The sequence below is a fragment of the Manis javanica genome, chromosome 2 (assembly GCF_040802235.1).
Source record: "Manis javanica isolate MJ-LG chromosome 2, MJ_LKY, whole genome shotgun sequence".
In the NCBI taxonomy this organism is placed as follows: domain Eukaryota; kingdom Metazoa; phylum Chordata; class Mammalia; order Pholidota; family Manidae; genus Manis; species Manis javanica.
Window position 1 is genome coordinate 41,726,960 of NC_133157.1, and position 19,695 is coordinate 41,746,654.

Below are 19,695 nucleotides of genomic sequence, written 5' to 3' on the forward strand. Positions count from 1 at the left end.
GAGCAGAGTTAGAGGATAAGTGGTGGAATTAAGCTATTTCCTGACTGTACCCTAATGAGCACTTCCTGTTCAATCAACTGCCTATATTTAAAGAAAGAAGCAAGGGCTCTGGGTGCATACAGGATTAAGGCCAAACTCCTAGTTGGCACGCAAGGGCTTCCTTCTCGTCCTCGCCATCACCTCTGGCCCAGCCCCACCGTCGCCACGGTGATGCGGCTCAGCAGGCCCTTCCTGCACTCCTCCTGGGCCCCCGCACTCCCTCTGCCTCGGCACTCCCTCGGACATCCTCCCCCTTCTCACCCATCAGGGCCAAATGAAACACCACCTCGGAGAAACTGCTGCACAGCCTCTGTGAGTACTGCCATCCTCTGACATTCCCTGCACTCTTCTGGGCTCCTTGTTAGGGCACTTAGCACATAGAAGTCTCTTTTATTTGCTTCTAGTTCTGACTCCTCCCTGCCCCAAGCTTAACATCCTTCCAGGTAGGAAGTGTGATTTATTCAACCTTGTACTACAGGGTTTTCAACACAGATCCTGGAACGTAGGATTTGTTTCAATAAATGGTAGTGACACGAATGCATGCCTCCCCTTTCTCCCCATGTGAAACTGCTCAGGGCAGCCACCGCCCTGCGTGAAAAGGCTCCCTTCCCTTGGCGAATGCACTCACCAGTTTACCGCTACGGCTTAAGGATGCTTGACGCATCCATCCCCAAAGACGTCATAATTGAAGGTGAAATCTGACACTAAGTCAGTTATTTCAGAGTAGATATTTTCCCAGTTAGGTACAGATCACAAGCAATCCTCTCAGGCAAAATGCTAGATACTTAACCACCTTTATAAAAGAGTTCTGGTGATTTCATGAGGGAAAAACACTCTTAGATTCAAAGAGTTCTGACTCCCAACATGTAATAACTAGGTTATTGACTAAATACAATTTCCCCAGGTAAATCTCTCTGAATGTGTTCCTCCTCTCCTTCCTCCTGGAAGGCAGCCAACTCCTCTGAGGTACTAGGTCCTCGTTTTAACTAACTAATAACCCAATTTACTTTTAATCAAAGTATCACAATTGGACAAATTGAGAAAGCATACTCCAAGATTTGACTGACACGGAGATGCAGGTTGTTAAAGATGACTGATTGCTGTACTATTCCCACTGATTTCAATCCCTTGATATCTCCTATCTCCCTTGAATCCTAAAAATTTCAGCTCATCCTAAGTGTCAGAAGTCATTTCTGAATGAATACAGCCATAAGCTAGATAACTTATTATTCCTTGTGTAAATTTGTCTTAAGAACAGGGAAATGTTCGTGGGAAACAGGTTTTAACAGTGTAACAGACCAGAATAGCATTATAGGGTCTCCTTTTTAGAATTTGAGAGTTGCAACTGGAAGGTCACTACATTCCAGAATCTTGATTTTGACATGTGTCAGTTGTCAGGATTCTAAAACAGAAGCTACATGACAATGAAATGTGGTAAGCCCTCACCTAATGTCTTTAATGGGTATAATGGAAAAAATGTTTTCCTTGGGTGGGGTTTATATACATTTTATCACTTCCTTAATAAATTAAATTATATCTGAGTGAGAGACTTATTGGTGGGCTACTCTCTATCACTGTCCGGGGGACTTAGGAGTGGGCAGCCAGCCATTCCATCTAATGCACCAGAGAAATGCTGGGTAAGAAGTGAGGGAAGGAGGGAACAATGCTTTAAGCGAGCATTGCTTGAGATCAAAGAGCAACTCTCAGTACTCCCGTCGACTTTAAGTGACTGGTGAGGAGAGTTGGTAGAGATCATGTATGCCAGCAGGTGTGAATATGATTTGTTTGTGGCACATAAGGCAACTCCCTGCTCCCTTTCTAAAATTTAAATAATAAATTAATGAAGAGAAATGGCAGAATTTTGTTGCATTGAAAGTGCACCCCTGAAAAGATGACCCTTCCCATGTGCGCACAGTCCAAATGACCACAACTGCTAATACCATTGCTTTCAACACAGTTAATATCAGCAACTAAAGAAAACAGAGGGATTCTTATTTTTTAAAAGCAAACAATAATTTATATAAAAAGTAGAAATTGAAGAACAGTACAAATAAGAATTCATTGTGTCAACAAAAAGAATTTATTCTTCTTTAGTTTCTAGTTAATTAGGAGACTTGAAAAGTGTGGTTTGTTGGAATTAAATTGTTCTATCAAAAAATACATTTTTACTTTGAAGCGATAGGAAACTATGCCCATGATTGGTTGTGATTAAAGTTATATTTTAAAGAAACATGAAATACTCCTCCTTTCCTTCACCTTTCCCCAAGTACAAAATTGTCCTCTCTCCTAATCTTTCACATCTCTTACTTTGGGGCTTAATATTGTATAGCACAGGAAAGATATGATTCTCCAGAACACTCAGACAAGGCAGTTGAAGATCATATTTTGGAAAATGAGAGGCCAGGCACACTAAAGTCTGTCTTTGAGTCACTGTCTCAGGAGTAGGGTGATTATTAGGAACACCGAAATGGATCCTTAGAGAGGTAGTGCCTTGAGAGGCAGGAAATGAGAGGGCACAGGAAACATGAAATGTGTGCCTTCAAGCCAATACGTTAGCAAATCTCTGACCACAAAGGTTCAGCTGCTGCCAAGCTGGAGAGAGCAATGTGGGAAGGAAGGGCAGCCTTGATTACTGATTGACAAAAGTTTCCAGGGCAGAGTAGAATTATTAAAGGCATTTCAAGTGGGATTTGATTGCAAATTCTCATGAAGTGCCAGAATAAATGATTCACATTGCCTGACGGCCAGAGTGGTTGCAGAGCTGACCAATAATCTGTTGTCTCAAAGGTTTTAACATTTTTGAATTCAAATCAGCACCACCTAGTGAGTCTGAAGTCCTCCATCTGATGAGTCCTGTAATTAAGGACCCACATCATCTTAGAGCAGCCACTTCAAGGTCTACCTGCATGTCCTGCAAGATTTACTTTTTCACGTGAGGTGAAAAATCTAATTACATGAACAACAAATAGTGTTATTTCTTTCCCCTCTTGGTGAAAGTCCTGTGTTAAGTATCACCAATTATTTTGCTAATCGTAACTCTATGTATGGCAATGCTAATCCCTTAACAGCCTCACCTATTGGGTCAAGAAGCTCAGTCTTCCTTAGTTGCTAATGAATTTCTTTTCTTGAATTCATCAAGTATGACCTCAGCAGCACGTCAAGGAGCTACTTTAGCATTAAAATTATCACCAGGACAGACTACACTCTCTGCCAGGTAAAAACAAGAAAGCTTTCCATTAAACAGAATTGATTCAAAACTAGTAGATTCATTCATCTTGAAATTAAAAGTCTCGAGGTGGAGCCAGGATGGCGGCGTGAATAGAGCAGTGGAAATCTCCTCCCAAAACCACATATATCTATGAAAATATAACAAAGACAACTCTTCCTAGAATAAAGACCAGAGGACACAGGACAACATCCAGACCACATCAACACACCTGCAAGAACCCAGCTCCGCGCAAAGGGGGTAAGATACAAACCCCCACCCGGCGGATCCTGAGCGCCCCTCCCCCCAGCTCCCGGAGGGAGGAGAGAGGTCTGAGCGGGAGGGAGAAGGAGCCCAGGACTGCTGAACACCCATCCCCAGCCATCCAGACTAGAGTGCAGACACAGTGCACGCGCAGGGGCCTGGACACTAGGGAAACAGGGCAGCAAGAACAGTGAGCGGGTACCGGAGTCCGGCGCTGGAGGACAAAAGAAAAGCGAGCAGCCATCTTTTTTTGTTGTTGTGGTGGTGGCGAGTGCTTTTTGGAAGTCTTAAAGGGATAGGGACCCCAATACTAGGGAAACAGGGCAGCAAGTCTGGTGAGCGGGTGCCTGAGGCTGGCATCAGAGAATAAAGAAAAACGACCTGCCATTTTTTTTGTGTGTGTGTGGTCGTTGTTTTGTTTTGGTGAGTGCTTTTTGGAACTTTTAAAGGGGCAGAGCAGAACAATTAGTCCAGAGGTAGGGAATCCGGGGATCTCAGGGCACTCTAATCCTCTGGGCTGCAGGGAGCACGGAGGCCCCTTATGGAGATAAATAGACTCCTGGCCACTCCCCTCTAACACAACACCACCAATTTGGAGCAGCAGCCCAAGCCAGGCAGACCCACAGCAACAGCAGAGATAAACTCCATAGCGTCCGGGCAGGAAGCAGAAGCCCTGTCTACGTGCAGCTACCCAGCACATGCCACTAGATGTCGCTATTCTCCCACGACAGGAAGGCCACAAACCAACAAGAAGGGAAGTTCTTACAGCCGTCACTAGTCCCAGCTCTGCAAACTATTCCTATCACCATGAAAAGACAAAATTACAGGCAAACCAAGATCACAGAGACACCAGAGAAGGAGACAGACCTAACCAGTCTTCCTGACAAAGAATTCAAAATAAAAATCATAAACATGCTGACAGAGATGCAGAGAAATACGCAAGAGAAATGGAATGAAGTCTGGAGGGAGATCACAGATGCCAGAAAGGAGATCACAGAAATGAAACAAACTCTGGAAGGATTTATAAGCAGAATGGATAAGATGCAAGATGCCATTGATGGAATTGAAACCAGAGAACAGGAACGCACAGAAGTTGACATAGAGAGAGATAAAAGGATCTCCAGGAATGAAACTATATTAAGAGAACTGTGTGACCAATCCAAACAGAACAATATCTGTATTATAGGGGTACCAGAAGAAGAAGAGAGAGGAAAAGGGACAGAAAGTATCTTGGAAGAAATAATTGCTGAAAACTTCCTCAAACTGGGGGAGGAAATAATCGAACAGACCACGGAAATACACAGAACCCCCAACAGAAAGGATCCAAGGAGGACAACACCAAGACACATAATAATTAAAATGGCAAAGATCAAGGACAAGGAAAGAGTTTTAAAGGCAGCTAGAGAGAAAAAGGTCACCTATAAAGGAAAACCCATCAGGCTAACATCAGACTTCTCAACAGAAACCCTACAGGCCAGAAGAGAATGACATGATATATTTAATGCAATGAAACAGAAGGGCCTTGAACCAAGGATACTGTACCCAGTATGACTATCATTTAAATATGATGGCAGGATTAAACAATTCCCAGACAAGCAAAAGCTGAGGGAATTTGCTTCCCACAAATCACCTCTACAGGGCATCGTACAGGGACTGCTCTAGATGGGAGCACTCCTAGAAAGAGCACGGCACAAAACATACAACATATGAAGAATGGAGGAGGAGGAATAAGAAGGGAGAGAAGAAAAGAATCTCCAGACAGTGTATATAACAGCTCAATAAGTGAGCTAAGTTAGGCAGTAAGATACTAAAGAGGCTAACCTTGAACCTTTGGTAACCACGAACTTAAAGCCTGCAATGGCAATAAGTACATATCTTTCAATAGTCACCCTAAATGTACATGGACTGAATGCACCCATCAAAAGACACAGAGTAATAGAATGGATAAAAAAGCAAGACCCATCTATATGCTGCTTACAAGAAACTCACCTCAAACCCAAAGACATATACAGACTAAAGGTCAAGGGCTGGAAAAACATATTTCAGGCAAACAACAGCGAGAAGAAAGCAGGGGTTGCAGTACTAATATCAGACAAAATAGACTTCAAAACAAAGAAAGTAACAAGAGATAAAGAAGGACACTACATAATGATAAAGGGCTCAGTCCAACAAGAGGATATAACCATTCTAAATATATATGCATCCAACACAGGAGCACCAGCATATGTGAAACAAATACTAACAGAACTAAAGGGGGAAATAGACTGCAATGCATTCATTTTAGGAGACTTCAACACACCACTCACTCCAAAGGATAGATCCACCAGACAGAAAATAAGTAAGGACACGGAAGCACTGAACAACACAGTAGAGCAGATGGACCTAATAGACATCTATAGAACTCTACATCCAAAAGCAACAGGATATACATTCTTCTCAAGTGCACATGGAACATTCTCCAGAATAGACCACATACTAGCCCACAAAAAGAGCCTCAGCAAAACCCAAAATATTGAAATTCTACCAACCAATTTTTCAGACCACAAAGGTATAAAAGTAGAAATAAATTCTACAAAGAAAACAAAAAGGCTCACAAACACATGGAGGCTTAACAACATGCTCCTAAATAATCAATGGATCAACGAACAAATTAAAATAGAGGTCAAGGAATATATAGAAACAAATGACAACAACAACACAAAGCCCCAACTTCTGTGGGACGCAGCGAAAACAGTCCTAAGAGGAAAGTATATAGTGATCCAGACACACTTGAAGAAGGAAGAACAATCCCAAATAAATCGTCTAATATCACAATTATTGAAATTGGAAAAAGAAGAACAAATGAGGCCTAAAGTCAGCAGAAGGAGGGATATAATAAAGATCAGAGAAGAAATAAACAAAATTGAGAAGAATAAAATAGCAATTTCAATGAAACCAAGAGCTGGTTCTTTGAGAAAATAAACAAAATAGATAACCCTCTAGCCAAACTTATTAAGAGAAAAAGAGAACACAAATCAACAGAATCAGAAATAGGAATGGAAAAATCACGACAGACCCCACAGAAATACAAAGAATTATTAAAGACTACTATGAAAACCTATATGCCAACAAGCTGGAAAACCTGGAAGAAATGGACAACTTCCTAGAAAAATACAACCTTCCAAGACTGACCAAGGAAGAAACACAAAAGTTAGACAAACCAATTATGAGCAAAGAAATTGAAATGGTAATCAAAAAACTACCCAAGAACAAAGCACCCGGGCTGGACGGATTTACCTCGGAATTTTATCAGACACACAGAGAAGACATAATACCCATTCTCCTCAAAGTTTTCCAAAAAATAGAAGAGGAGGGAATACTCCCAAACTCATTCTATGAAGCCAACATCACCCTAATACCAAAACCAGGCAAAGACCACACCAAAAAAGAAAATTACAGACCAATATCCCTGATGAGTGTAGATGCAAAAATACTTAATAAAATATTAGCAAACCGAATTCAAAAGTATATCAAAAGGATCATACACCAATGACCAAGTGGGATTCATCCCAGGGATGCAAGGATGGTACAACATTCAAAGATCCATCAACATCAACCACCACATCAACAAAAAGAAAGACAAAAACCACATGATCATCTCCATGGATGCTGAAAAAGCATTCGATAAAATTCAACATCCATTCATGATAAAAACTCTCAGCAAAATGGGAATAGAGGGCAAGTACCTCAACATAATAAAGGCCATATATCAGAAACCCACAGCCAACATTATACTGAACAGTGAGAAGCTGAAAGCTTTTCCTCTGAGATCGAGAACTAGACAGGGATGCCCACTCTCCCCACTGCTATTTAACATAGTACTGGAGGTCCTAGCCACGGCAATCAGACAAAACAAGGAAATACAAGGAATCCAGATTGGTAAAGAAGAAGTTAAACTGTCACTATTTGCAGATGACATGATATTGTACATAAAAAACCCTAAAGACTCCACCCCAAAACTACTAGAACTGATATCAGAATACAGCAAAGTTGCAGGATACAAAATTAACACACAGAAATCTGTAGCTTTCCTAAACACTAACAATGAACCAATAGAAAGAGAAATCAGGAAAACAATTCCATTCACAATTGCATCAAAAAGAATAAAATACCTAGGAATAAATCTAACCAAAGAAGTGAAAGACCTATACTCTGAAAACTACAAGTCACTCTTAAGAGAAATTAAAGGGGACACTAACAGATGGAAACTCATCCCATGCTTGTGGCTAGGAAGAATTAATATCGTCAAAATGGCCATCCTTCCCAAAGCAATATATAGATTTGATGCAATCCCTATCAAATTGTCAGCAACATTCTTCAATGAACTGGAACAAATAATTCAAAAATTCATATGGAAACACCAAAGACCCCGAATAGCCAAAGCAATCCTGAGAAAGAAGAATAAAGTAGGGGGGATCTCACTCCCAACTTCAAGCTCTACTATAAAGCCATAGTAATCAAGACAATTTGGTACTGGCACAAGAACAGAGACACAGACCAGTGGAACAGACTTGAGACTCCAGACATTAACCCAAACATATATGTTCAATTAATATTTGACCCAGGAATTCCACTCCTAGGAATTTACCCTAAGAATGCAACAATCAAGTTCGAGAAAGACAGATGCACCCCTATGTTTATTGCTGCAGTATTTACAATAGCCAAGAATTGGAAGCAACCTAAATGTCCATCGGTAGATGAATGGATAAAGAAGATGCGCTACATATACACAATGGAATACCTCTCAGCCATAAGAAGAGGGCATATCCTACCATTTACAGCAACATGGATGGAGCTGGAGGGTATAATGCTCAGTGAAATAAGCCAAGCGGAGAAAGAGAAATACCAAATGATTTCACTCATCTGTGGAATATAAGAACAAAGGAAAAACTGAAGGAACAAAACAGCAACGGAATCACAGAACCCAAGAATGGACTAACAGGAACCAAAGGGAAAGGGACTGGGGATGATGAGTGGGTAGTGACGGATAAGATGGGGGGGGGGGGGAGAAGAAGAGGGGTATTAAGATTAGCATGCATGGGGGGGGTGGGAGAAAGGGGAGGGCTGTACAAGACAGAGAAGACAAGTAGTGATTCTACAACATTTTGCTATGCTGATGGACAGTGACTGTAAAGGGGTTTATAGGGGGGACCTGGTATAGGGGAGAGCCTAGTAAACATAATATTCTTCATGTAAGTGTAGATTAAAGATAAAAAAAAGAAAAAGAAAGAAAGAAAGAGAAGGGGGATTACTCCCTGATATGATAAAACTAACTGTAAATCAACGATTAATTCATGCTTTAAATATCCTTAATTTTGATCACTTGAAGGGTGTCAGATGATTGGCTATGGATGTACACTTTTCTGATAATATTCCTCTCTCTTAAAAAAAAAAAAAGCAGTTCCTGTGTGGTGACCTCCAATGAGTTCTACACAATGGTATAAAGGGCATATCAAAGTGTGGGCAAAGGGTCTGTTTGTGTTTATACAGAGGATCTAATTTGGCTACCCAGAAAATGAACTAAGATATGATATGAAGAACTTCCAACATCAGCACTCTCTGGAAGAGACATACCAGAAGATGATCATCAAAAAACCTCAACAAAGATCCAGGCGATGCTGCAGTTGTAGCTGCATTCATCCCACTGGTTCCTGAACTTGCCATTGGAATGAAGAAGGAGATATCTAAGCTGGCCTGTGCATACAGTAAAACAACAAATTTGACTGGATCTATACTGTTGGAACTCAACCAAGAATTAGGAGAAGTGCAAGTTGCAGCGCTCCAAAATCTTACAACTACAGACTATCTACTGTTAAAAGAATATATGGGATGTGAACAGTTCCCAGGAATGGGTTGTTTTAATTTGTCTGATTTCTCTCAGACTGTTCAGGTACAGTTGGACGATATCCATTGTATCATAGTCGAATTTTCACAAATGCCTAGGGTGCCTACCTGGTTTTCTTGGCTTCACTGGAGATGGCTGGTAATTATAGATCTGCTTTGGTTATGTAACTGTATTCCTATTATGTTAATGTGTGTGCACAATTTAATTAGTAGTTTAAAACCTATACATGCTTATGTTACTCTACAAGAAGATATGTCAAAGAAATAATCTTCCCATGTTTTCTTCCATCTGCTACCTCTATAGCTTTTCTTCTTCCTTCCTAATTACAACCCTTAAATAGAATTCGTGCCTCATATTGAATTCACCGAGTATCATAATTCCTCCAAGTGGTAAAGATACCTCAAGACAAATGCTGGGCATAGAAGCCATAGGGCATAAGTCTGCAAAGAAGTAAAAAGCTAACCTTTTCAAACAATATGGCTTCTCTCTCACTTACCAACTTTACATTTCCCTGTATGGCCCCGGAAGATGACTGGTTAGCCAGAGACGGGTAAGATTCCTCAAGGGAGGAACAACCTAAGACAGGCACAGTCACAGGGGGGCCATCAGTGAGAAACTGGGGTATCAACAGAGGTGAGGCTTAGAACCTCACCCCCACTGTTTTGAGAGAAATCTACTGCATCCGTGGATGTATTACTACCCTTGTCTAGCTTGGATTAACACTTAGTCTACAGGCACACACCTGATCACCTACATTTGCTCTCTTACAACACTAAACTATGTTTTCTACCTTTATCTTGCATCTACCTACCACTTCAGCATTTTATTTAAAATAATAATAATAATAATAATAATAATAAAGGGAAAAATGTGGGATCCACATATAAATCAAGTATAAAAATCAAACGAATATTCATATTTGACCTGATTGTTTATAGTTCATAATGAGTGATCAAAACCAAAAGTTTCTGTGATGACTGCCCTTGTACTGTTCACCATGTAAGAACTTATTCACTATGTAAGAATTTGTTCACCATGTAAGAACTTGTTCGTTATGCTTCGGAAGATTGGAGACTGACGAGAATTAGGCTGGGGGTGGATTAATGATTGTGCATTGAGCATTGACTCCCCTATACAGAATTTTATTGTTGTTAACAACCATTTGACCATTTGATCAATAAATATGAGAGATGCCCTCTCAAAAAAAAAAAAAAAAGGAAAAACTTAACAATTGTCACAGACCAGACAGGGACTTAGGAGACAAGACTACTAAGTGTAATATGGTATTTTGAATGGGATCCTGGAACATGAGAAGGTCATTTCTGGGAAAAGTAGTGAAATGGGAATGAAGAGTGGAAATATAGTTCATCATAATGTACCAATGTTGCTTTCCTAATTGTAACAACTGCATGACTGTATTATAAGGTATTAACAAAAAGAAGAAAATGGGTGAGTGGTATCCAGGAAACCCTCTATACCATCATTGCAATGTTTCAGTAAATCTCAGTCTATTCTAAAATCAAAAGTGGATTATAAATACTGTAGTGTACTCTGATGGACCGTGACTGTAATGGGGTATGTGGTGGGGACTTGATAATGGGGGGAATTCAGTAACCACAATGTTGCTCATGTAATCGTGTATTAATGATACCAAAATAAAAAATAAAAATAAAAAAAATAAAAAAATAAATTTAAAAAATTAAAAGTCTCTCCATCTGAGAGTTGCTTTCAATGAGTACCAAGTTTCAGTGATGCAAGATGATTAAATTCTAGAGATCTGCTGTACAACATTGTGCCTACAGTTAATAATAATGGGTTGTACATTTAAAATTTTGTTAAGAAGGTAGATCTCAAGTTAAGTGTTCACATCACCCACACAAAAAAGTTAGCAAATATTTATTGAGAACATATTATGTACCCAGTGCCACCACTTAGTAATGTGAGAAAAATTAATCTCATAAGCCTTATTGTCCCAAAATCCAAAACAGGCATAACAGTACTTCAGGCACATGGTTTTTTTAAGATCAGAAAAGACACTGATAATTATAACCACTACATTGTATTTAATATGTTTAGTGCTGTCTCTAGGAAGCATCCTACACATATTAGCATAACATTCCATTCATGGTAGTTACTCAGTAACATTCATTTCTTTCTTTCTCTTGCTGCATGTTCTCTGAACAAATCACTCACAAGACACTGGCACTGTTTGTCTCAATTTCTCAGAAAAGCTTATGTTGTTCTGCTTCTTTGAGACAAAAATCGAAATCACTATTAGCATGGGAAGTGAAAGCCCATCAGGAAGATAAAAATATGTTATAGTGCATGTATACCAGAGGAGTTAGATGACTTCAAAATAATATTTCTAACTTCTTCTTTTGCAGTCTATTTATGAAAATAAGCAGGGGATAACAGCTTCCATAATGAAACTTGAAATCCATCAAATAAAAAAAAAGGAGAAATGAGAAATATATCTAACCTATCATGAAGTTCATTTCCCTCCCATTTCTCATTTTTATCGAGGATATCCTCAGGGTTGATATTTCCAAGCTGGCAATCCCTCTCTTCACACAATCAGCTTATATTGGAGATTTTCCCTTCAAGTTCTTCTTGTATCCCTATATTTTTCTACATGTCACACCCTGTCAAAAAACTACTGAGAAATCCTCAGTTGGAGCATGGCTTGGCTGACTACAGACCACAGGACAAATTCAGCCTTTGCCTGATTTAGTACAGTCCCTTAGCTAAGAAATTTTTTTGCATCTTCAAATGGTTAAAACTGCATCAAAGAATAGTAATACTACATAGCACAGAACACTAGATGAAAACTAAATTTCAATATCCATAAACAACACAGGTGAATCCACCAAGATGGTGACATAGGTCATTCCTGACCTTGCTCCCCATTACAAGAACTAACAACTATTCTTGAACAAGATACCACTGAGAAAATTCTAGAACATGGGGGTGAAACTGTGTCACAGAGACTGGGAGAGACTGCATTAGAAGGGCAAGAGGAGCAGCTACCTGCTGACCCTACTGCCCCTCCCCCAGGCTGGTGTGTCACCACACCAAGGTCTCCACTGAGCCTACAGTTACTTCAGTTGGAAAAGAGAAACTAGGGTAGACATCCAGGTCTTCTGTCACTGTGGTTCTTGGGAGCCCCCACTATGGTCTCATCCACTGGGGATCTCAGAGGAATCTGTGGGTCTTGACTACTGGGAATCTGATTATGATGGAGAAAGGGGGAAGAGCTTGTAACAGCCAGCAAATGGATCTAGGAAAACCAAGTTCCTACCTGCAACACCCAAGGAGTAATCCCAGCCTCCAGCTTTCCTCAACTGCAGAGCCAAGATAGTGGCACTGCCTGACCAAGGAGCTCAGTGTGGTGCAGGTCTGCCTGATTTGGGTCCTCAAATAAAGAACCTCGGCAGCCACAGAGTTTAGTGTGCCCCCACCCAGACAGGGGAGCTGAGTCATAGCCTGGTCCTCTGCCAAATATAGCTCCTGGCCACTCCTGACCAGATGCCTGGTTTCTGCTTAGCCCAGGAATGTCTGAGCGAAGAGAATAACAGGAAGAGCTGATTGTCAAAACAATAAAGCCAGACACACCATTAAGTCAGGGAATGGGGGAACAGGTCAATTTGAGTTAAGAACACAAACAAAACAAGTCTTCTCAGGTTTAGAGAGTTCCCCTTGTTCCACCCAAGCAAGGGATCTAATTCATAGCTCCTCTCATTGCTGAATGAAGCTCCTAGCACCTTGCAACCAGAAAGCCTGACTAGAAGCACCTAGGGGTGAGCTTGGAGCTTATCCTCCCATTCCACCCAGACTCAAAGACAATAAAATACTTTGAAATAAAATAACCACAGAGGTGAAAGATTTTTACACTCAAAACTACAAGAGGTTGAAGAAAAATATTGAAGAAGACACGAATAAATGGAAAGGCACCCCATGTTCCTGGATTGGAAGAATTAGCTTTGTTAAAATGCCTACACCTTCCAAGGCCATCTATAGTCTATCAAGAATCCAATAGCATTTTTTAATATAAGTAGGAAAAACAATTCTAAAATTCATATGGAATCACAAAAGACCCCAAACAAAATAATCCTGAAATAGAACAAAGCAGGAGGCATCACACTTGCTGATTTCAAGATATATTATAAAGCTCTAGTAATAAGAACAGTATGGTACCAGCATAAAAACAAATACATAGACAAATGGAATAGAATCAAGAGTTCAGAAATAAACCCATGCATGTATGGTCAACTAATATTTGATAAGGTAGCCAAGAATACGCAATGGAGAAAAGACTGTCTCAATAAATGGTGCTGGGAAAATTTGATATTCATATGTACAAAAATGAAACTAGATCCCTACCTTATACTACTTAAAAACAATGAACCCAAGATGGATTCAAACTTTAAAATTAGACTAGAAACCATAAAACCCCTAGCATAAAACAGGAAAAAATATCCTTGACATGGTTCTTGGCAATGATTTTTTGGATATGACACCTAACACATAAGCATCAAATTGAAAATAAGTGGGATTATATCAAACCATAAAATTCTGCATGGCAAAACAAATGATCAACAAAATAAGACACCCTATGGAATGGGAAAAAAATATTTGCAAACCATTTATCTGATAAAGGGTTAATATCTAAAATATGTAGAGAAATCATACAACTCAATAGCATAAAAACAAATAATCAGATTAAGAACTGGGCAAAGTACCTGTATAGACATTTTTCCAAAGATGATAAACAAATGGCCAACAGGTACATGAAAAGTGTTCAACATCACTGATCATCAAAGAAATACAAACCAAAACCAGAATGAAATATCTCATCTCATGCCTGTTAGACTCATCATCATCAAACAGACAAATAATAAATTCTGACAAGGAAGTGGAGAAAAGGGAACTCTTATACACTGTTTGTGGGACTGTAAATTGATACAGTCATTATGGAAAACAGTATGCAGGTACCTCAAAAAGTTAAAAAAAGAACTACCCTATATTCCAGCAATTCCATAGAAAACATTCAAAGGAAAGTAAAACACCATGTCAAAGAGATATCAGCACCTCCATGTTCATGCAGCATTATTTACAATAGCCAAGACATGGAAACAGCCTAAGTGCCTACACACAGTGTACACACACACATATATATATATAATGGATTATTATTCAGCCATAAAAAAGAAGGAAGTCCTGGCTTTGGTGGCAACATGAATGGAGTTTGAGAGCAACACTAAATAAAATAGTTCAAAGAAAGACAAATACTTTATAACCTCACTTATATGTGTAATTAAAAAAAATAAAAAAGATCAGATTTGTGGTTACCAGAGTGGGGGGTGCTGGGGAGAGGGTTCAATAAAGAGGTCAAAGATAGAAACTTACAGTTATAAGATAAATAAGTACTGTGGATGTAACACAACATGACAGCTATAGCTACCACTGCTGTAGGGTATTTTGAAAGCTGTTAAGAGAGTAGATTCTAAGAATTCTTATTACTAATAAAAAATATTTTTTTCCTTTTTTTTTGAGATGATGGATATTAACTGAACTGATTGTGTCAATTGTTTCACAACATGTAAGTCAACTACTGTATATACTGTATACCTTAAACTCATTGAAATATAATTGGCATACAGCACTATATAAGACTGGGAGGAAAAGAAGTAAAATTGTACTGTAATACAATACAAGCATAAAATATGGAACCAAGTGTAAAATATCTAGGAGTCTATACTGATAAAAAATCTGTGAAGTTTTACTAGAAAACATCCATGCTTACTCATTTTCATATTATCTATGGCTGATTTTACCTATGACGGCAGAGTTGAGTAGTTGCAACAGAAATCATATGACCTATAAAGCTTAAAATATTTGCTATTTGAACCTACATAACAAGTTTGCCCACCCCTAAGTTGGAAGATTGCTAAAATATACTTTTATATGACAGAGACTAAGCATGTGTAGATGGGGTTGCCAAACAAAGCCAAAGCTTTAAAAGCAAACACTGAAGAAGATCTGAGGAATGCAGTCCTTTGGTACAGCTAACTGACGGAAATATACTAAACAGGACAGTTTTCCCTTAAGCTGTAGATGGGAGTTGTTGAGGAAGACAATTTCCATTATTTGGGGGGTTTCTAAGGAATACTGCTATTTCAAGGAGTATGATCTATCTGTTTCTGAATTATGGCTTCTGGTGACCACTCCTTGGCAATTAAGTCAGGACTGCATAATTTTCCCATGATTTCTCAGTCCCCTTTAAGTCCACCTCGGATTCCAGGTGAGCAGAGTTGACCATAGAACTGACTTTATTCTTTTTTTATTCTGTGTCATCAACTGAATATCCACTTGGGATATTAGCAACATAGTAACATATAAACAACTATGTATCATATAGTAGTGGAAGTCAAAAAGTAAAAGGGCAATCAAAAATTCATTAGAAAACTTGGAATTTGTAGGTCATTTTCTCCTTGCCTGGACCTAACCAAGGGAATAAGTCCTATGGATAATGATAGTTAACTTCAAATAATCAAGTGGTCTTTTCTCTAAGTTAATGATAGTTTCATCTTTTCCTAAAGTATTTACCCAGGCACAGCAAGGTGTTTCAGTCATTGTGCAGTTTGCTGTGATTGGCCAGTAAATAGTCAAGAGAAAATCTATTAGCCAGGACTGTTTTTGCTGGTCAGTTTGGCCTCTAAAGCTTGAGCTGCTTCACTTGCTATCTGGGCTTTAGTCAGCCTTAAATTGTGGATTAAACATTCTACTAGCTTGGAGACAATGAAACAGGGTAGAAATCCTCATAAATTGGAGACAATATCTCAGATGCATCCTGGTAAATTATTGTCAGACTCTAAATAAATCAACACTAATCAGGGAGAGTTACCTCTGAATGCAAGGGAAGGTGAGATGGTCATGTTTTGATGTGCTAAGGACAGGAAAGCCATCTGCGCACATACACACACACACCTGAGTTACATTTTGAAGATGCACAAATGTGCTGTTTATGATAAACAGGTGCTATCCATTACTCTCTGGCCTTAATGGGTTTGACTGGTAAAGTACAAGCAAATTGGTGAAATTAAACAGATCTTGTAGTGATTTCTGTGTAGCTTTTATGAGGAATAATTAGACCATAGTTTGCATCACTAATTTCATGTCCATTTTTATCCCTTTCCTGGGAATTTCTTTGGGGCTAATACTAACAATAGCAGATAATTGTGATTATATGCCTACATTGACTATAAAAGGGAACATGCCTTTACATATGGCCATAAGAAACTTACTAAAGAAGTCTGAGGCCAGATGTCAAACCCAGGGGTTGAAAAGATTACTCTCAACAATTGAAATGTTTAGAAATAATGTAATTAGGGACTTTGAAGAATTTAAGTGAAAGAACTTGGTAGAAAAGGGGGCAAAAATGACTAGCAGTTACCAAAGGGAAGGGATTTGGGAAGGTGGGTGGGGAGGGAGAGAGGAGATTAAGGGGCATTATAATTAGCACACATAATGTAGGTGAGTCACAGGCAAGGCAGTACAGCACAGAGAAGACAAGTAGTGACTCTAGCATCTTAACTACAGTGATGGACAGTGACTGCAATGGAGTATAGACGGGGGGCTTGATAATACGGGTGAATGTTGTAACCACAGCGTTGCTCATGTGAAACCTTCCTAAGATTGTGTATCAATGATACCTTAATAAAAAGATAAATAAAGGGGCAAAATGTATGATAAATGGCTCCAAGTTTATATGGACAAGAATATTTGTTTTTTACTCAAAATCAAGAAGTCAATTCTTCAATTAAGTCTTAATGCTAAAACTCTTAGTGTTCTGCTTTTTTTTTATAGGCTGGATATCACTTGCTATAACCTAACAATATCCATTAATTTAACTCACAGATAAGTTTCTCTCCCCCTGATTTATAGCTTCAATAAGGGTTTAGAGCTTTCTTAAAAAGCCAGGACATTTCAAGCACAGGAGTTAAATTCCTTCATTACTGAGAAATTCTTGAGTTCTCTTTTCTTGGACATATAGAAGTATTAAATATACTCTATAAGCCAATCCAAAGAGGAACTCCTTTAAACTTAAGAACCTTTATAATGTAGTTAATTAATCTCCAGAATACATAAATGTATTTCAACCTATTTGTTCAGAACACCATGCATACTCAGAGAGTAAAAGAATCTTATCACTATCTTGGTCAAGGTAGGGAAATTTGGAGGTAGGTATTCTCTGTTGTACAGAGCCGTTTTCCTGGTGCTGATTCTTGGGTAGGTATCTCAGTCTAGGAACAGAATGTCCTAACTCCACGGTAAGAAGTTTATGGCTAGAGGCCATTTCTCCCTTTTTCAGAGAAGCTGTTTTCACTAACATCTGTACAGTTGGATTGTGGGTTATGATACGGGCTTAACTCTAAGTTTTGTTTATACTTTGTTCTAGCTCTTCAAAGTTTTCCTCACATCTTGATTTAGCTCATTCGTGAATTTCTACAAAAGTGTCCCAGTACTTTCAGGAGAGAAGAGAAAAAGTCATGTACTTCAGATTTTTCAGGTCCTAATGAGAGGACATGAGACCCAGCATAAGCCAGACGGAATGATTCTCATCTGATCTGCATTTTCTTTCTAGTACACGTTCATACATATTTATACACATATTGTAAAAAAAAAAAAAAAAAAAAACAAGTAAAACTCCTTCAGAATCCAGATCACTCTGCTCTCCAAACCAAATAAAAACAAGTTTGGTTCTTTCTCTCCATCTTTGTATGTACTTCTAAATGTGAGAGATCTGTCTGAATAAGATATCCCTAAAGTGTACACAAATGACAGATTATTATGACTTATTTCCATAAAGTCCTGAGAGAGACAGAAAGAAAAAGAGACAGTCAGAAAGATCTGGTCACAGACACAAAAAAGTTCTATGAATATGAAGAAACAGTTGAAAAGGCTCTTTTGAGGGTGAAACAAAGCTTGTTTTTCATTTACGGACATACAGAGAAAACTGAAAGCTTCAGTTTTACATTTATATCCAAAGCAAAGACAGACACTTGATGTCCTTAACTTTATTTTGCCTTTTGAGTATTTCACAGACTTTCCTAAACCCAAACAGTGTTATCACGGCTGGGACACCATATCTAGATTTCCAGAGTTCATACATACAGGACAGACAACACAAACAACTGTATGGCGATGGACAGGCAAATGGTCAGTGGTGCGGAAAGTGACACAAGTGTCTTCTCGACCCTGCGACTGAAACCACTAGCCAAAGGTCTGAATAAATGCAGCCAATTAGTGGCAAGGAGATGAATGTCTCAAGACATCAGGAGATAGCAGAATCATCACAACAGACATACAAGAATCCTAGCGTAAAGAGACAGCCAGGTTTCCTGATTCTTAATACTTGAAGATACCAGAGTCCCTGTTGCTGGACCAGTTAACCACAGAGACAAGATAATCAGAGCAAATAACGCTTTCCCCTATTACTGCCAGTAGCAGAGGGAAACGAGTGGCCATTCAAAAATCATAACCAGGACAGAAGACTGAGCCGAGAATCAGATTCAGTTCATGGACATTAAAGGTTATCTGATGAATGGAGGGATTCCCTCAAGATAAGGAAGAATAAAATATAGGAGGATCAGTGGTAATCCATGAAACTAGCACTACACAGAGTTAAATCCAATGGATAGTGATAGACTGATAATATCATTGTACTACAATTGTTAAATATATTTATTTCTTTCAATGTTACCTTGAGGCTCTAGAAAATGTTGTATGACTAGAACACGTACCAATTACTTTAAATATTGGAAAAAAAATTGCTGATTATTTTACCATATACTAGGAAAGCTCAAGAAACTCCAGTTAAAAAAAAAATACTAGAAGTAACAAGAGAATTTAGTAAGTTGGCTAGGTAAAATGTAAATGTAATAAAATATAAAACAAATATTAAATGTACCTTCTCTTTATATTAAACCAACAGAAATGAAAAACAATTCCATTTTTGAACAACAGTGTTGGTAACAAAAATTAAAAGGCCTCACACATACATACTCCACCACAAACACAAAAAATTCCAGTTACACTAAAAATGTTTGTTTTGAGGTGGTAGATTGTGAGTTATGCTTAATTTCTTCCTTACATATGTGTGCTAAATTTTTCTGTAATCAGCATGTAGAATTTAAATAGCATTCTCCAAAATGAGCTTCAGTTACCTGGTAGGAGGAAGGACAAGGGCAGAGAGGCAGCGATGACTGTGGTGCTTTAAGATGGAACAAGGTGATACATCAGG

General features: G+C 38.8%; 1 long non-coding RNA gene across 1 annotated transcript; it reads left to right on the forward strand.

Annotated features, from left to right (window-relative positions):
- Positions 1 to 255: 255 nt before the first annotated feature.
- On the forward strand, positions 256 to 18,043 carry LOC140847673 (uncharacterized). Its single transcript, XR_012127676.1, has 3 exons — positions 256 to 351; positions 14,946 to 14,991; positions 17,851 to 18,043. It is a non-coding gene; the product is annotated as an uncharacterized lncRNA (long non-coding RNA).
- Positions 18,044 to 19,695: the final 1,652 nt, after the last annotated feature.